The sequence below is a fragment of the Haemaphysalis longicornis genome, unplaced genomic scaffold, assembly GCF_048455015.1.
Source record: "Haemaphysalis longicornis isolate Haplotype H1 unplaced genomic scaffold, Haemaphysalis longicornis Haplotype H1 scaffold_8, whole genome shotgun sequence".
NCBI classification, from domain to species: Eukaryota; Metazoa; Arthropoda; class Arachnida; order Ixodida; family Ixodidae; genus Haemaphysalis; species Haemaphysalis longicornis.
Window position 1 is genome coordinate 180,079,789 of NW_027526445.1, and position 3,369 is coordinate 180,083,157.

The window sequence follows — 3,369 nt, forward strand, 5'->3', positions numbered from 1 at the left end:
CAGTGTCGTGTAGCGGCAACGTTTTGGACTGTGCTAAGTAGGTTGTTTGGTGTTACACTTAGAATGAGCACACGTTCAAATGACACGTTGGTGAACTTCCTTATGTGTGCTGGTGCATTTGTATTATGGCGGAATCGTGGTGCCGCGTGTCTTCGCGCCCGACCGCAACGGGCGATGTTTCCATTGCTGTGGCGTGTGCGGTCAATGCTTATGAATCACTTAGACAATGAGTTGGCAGTTCTAGGTGAAGAAGCCTTCCTGTTACGCTGGTCCACGCGTTTCATAGCGGTCAGGAATAACATTCTGAGCATCACTATTGTGCCGTACTGACTTTCAACGAGTTTCTGAACTGTTTCTTTGAACACATGTGAACTTTGTGTGCATTGATTTCAGAGTAGCTTAATTGTTTCATCACCACAGAGAATTGTTGTGCACAGTGTAGGCTGCCCGGAGTACTTGGAAACTGATTGTTTTTTGTGTGTGTTTTTCGGGCAGCGCTGTTACCACTAGTCGCTGCGTGCTGATATGTGGTTTCATAATAAATTCTCTTCTCACTCCCAGGGCGAGGCGCGAGCATTGCACTGCGCTCCTGTTGACCCCTGCCACTACCCCAAACAGGGGCAGATGGGGCATGCAATTTTTGGTAGTGGGGGGACTGCGTGCGCGCTTTCCCCCCTCCCTATTGCAATCCCAAAATAAGATCTAAGCGCGTCTGTAACACTTCCAAGAGGAGTTATACACCTAGCATGAATTCCAGTGATAATTCATTCGTTTGAAAGTGCTGACTATTTCCAGGACACAGACTACGAAACCAAAGTTCACGAAGAGCGCCAATATGCGTTCCGTGAATGTGAATCTTCCGCCGTTCATTCCCTGTTAGCACCATTGGTCGTGGTTAGCACCACTTAGCTCCATAAAACATTGATCACTACTCACTGGCGTCTTCCTAGGGTTGATGGGCATTACAGACCTCGAATAAGAGACATCTGAGCTGTTTCTAGAACGTCAGAGATAGGAGGGAGGGGAACTCTACATAAAGAGGAATTAAGCGCAACATAGCAGCCCGCGGCAAAGCTTCTGATATTGATGTTCGAGTGTTTTAACTTTATTCCGTAAAAATACACACCTGGGAATCCACTGATGTATACAAGGACGCGCAGTATTATCGCAGTTCGGGTTCGCACAGGGTTTCGAAATGGGTGGCAGCCTGGTGACAACGTGCGGTTAGAGGCACCGAGAGCGCAAGCGAAGCCTCTTCATAAAAACTGACTCCGTGTAACAGCGAGCAGGCAATCAAAATAAATATCCAAAATCGCCGAATCGCGGTGCTGCGATCGTTTCTAACTGCATGCAGGAAAGTATACTCACCAATCGACCGATGAGAAGCGGACTCGTTGCATTTGGAACATGTGTGTAGAGCGTGACTATACGGCCAGAGACCTCCTTTCCAGGTATTTCGGCTTCCAAACTTCCAATACCGAGCTCGCAGCGCGGGGGGGGGGGGGGGGGGTGCGGCTGGGACAGTTCACAGGATGCGTAATTGTATGGTCACTTTATTAAAGGGACCCCGCAAGACGCTTTGAACAATGCAAATAAACGTGCATGGTGTTTAGATTGCACTGCCAGGAATACTTGTGCCAAAGAATACACGTGCACGTGAAGCGGTAAGCACGGAAATCACTGTGAAAGACGCGGGAAAATCAACCGCGCTATTTTCAATTTTCCTCGCTATGCTCCAGTGGCACGGCTGTAATTACGTCATTACAGCGGTAGTACACCTACCCTAGTATTCTCAATCATTCCTCCACTACGGCCTCCAGTGGAGGAGATCTTTTAAGTCGATTTTCCCGTTCATAAACATTGCCGAATGCTCTCCTAAGCCGAGTGGAGGGAGCAAATGGAGTGGAGGAGGGACTCAGGAACAGGAAGGGCATTTAGTGGCTGTTGCTGGTCAACTTCACGGTTTAGTTCTCTCATTTTCTGAGACGATCTGCCGTCTTCGGCGGTGTGCACCAACCTCTTCTATGCACGAAACTGGACGAGCACTTTTGGCGTTTATTTTGTGTTTGGAGTGGGGGCGGAGTTTGAGCCACCAACTCAATACTTCCCTTTCAACCAGACCGCTCAACAACATCATTTTGTTGCTACAAAAACTCCCTACCAGCCTGAGCGCGCACTTGCGAGGATGCAGCCATGCCTGCGTTTTTGTTGCACCACAGATGAGAGAGACCCGTCCACGTTGTGAAGACACAGAGAAAGTTCCACGGCATGTCGTATATCGAGGTCCGCCGAAGAGAGCGCCACGAGGCGCTCCCTTCTCCGGTAGAGAGATTGTAGCGTAGGTCAAGCTCGAGTTGAGAGGGAACGATTATTCGCAATTTGTCATGGCTGGTAGCTTCGGTCGTATTAAACGGATTTTTATACTTTTGCTGGAGCAAGAATATAGACTTTATTCCAACATTCATTACTAGTTCTCGGTGGTAATGGCTGCAGTACCACTTTAAGGCGATTTAAGCTGCCGTTGTGCGAAAATCCGTTGTTGTTGTCTGATAAGGAAAATGGCCTCTGTAAAGACTAAATTAATATAACGTGCGGTTTGATGGGATTTCCATTCCGGTCTTCTCAATTGCGTCCTGGTGTGGCACAAGTGCGCTTGGCCGGCACGTTGCAGCGTTAAAACATAAGTTGTTGTCTTTGTTCCCTTCTTCGTTGAACACACCCGCCTGGAGATTTTCCCGGAATCTATGTTTCTTAGGGTAAATGAGCCCACTTTCCCTAAATTTACAGCACTTTAAATTGCAAACGTGAAATTGTCGAGCACTGCATGCCGCGTGAGAGCTGAACGTGAAGGCACGTGGGTAGAACAGGTACACAACAGTCAGGCTTAATCCTGACTATAGGGAAACAGTTGTGTGTGCCAGTGTGCCTGCTGGCGTAGCTAGCCCCGTAAGAGAAAAAAATGTGGTTGATCCCTCTTGCATAGGAATTGGTAAAACACGAAAGTTAGATGTGCCTTCACGGGATCACTTGAAGGTTTATTCTGCATCGATATGAACTTGCACATCGCTATTTATAATTGGTTGGCATGGCACGATCAGACTTACCAACATTAGACACTGTGCTGCACGCGTGTGAGCACTGCGCAAACCCGAATGAAACAACACGCGTTCGCAAACCATGCGAACGAAACCGAACGGGTGGCCAGCGAATCGTTTGGTGAACTCACGGTGCGCTGCAGCGAAAGAGCATGACTTGCGGTGCAGTCTTGTTATCGTGCTTGGCGAGCGACAAACTGCTGGCACGTCGCCTTCGCAATTGTGCGACCACTGCGTCCTTGCTCCGTGGAGTGTACGGCAGACGGTTGCTTAG

The 3,369-nt window shown here is 48.7% G+C and overlaps 1 non-coding gene across 1 annotated transcript; it reads left to right on the top strand.

Moving 5' to 3' along the window:
• Positions 1–517: 517 nt before the first annotated feature.
• LOC144150390 (U1 spliceosomal RNA) lies at positions 518–676 on the top strand. Its single transcript, XR_013318540.1, has one exon. It is a non-coding gene; the product is annotated as a U1 spliceosomal RNA (small nuclear RNA).
• The last annotated feature ends 2,693 nt before the right edge of the window (positions 677–3,369 follow it).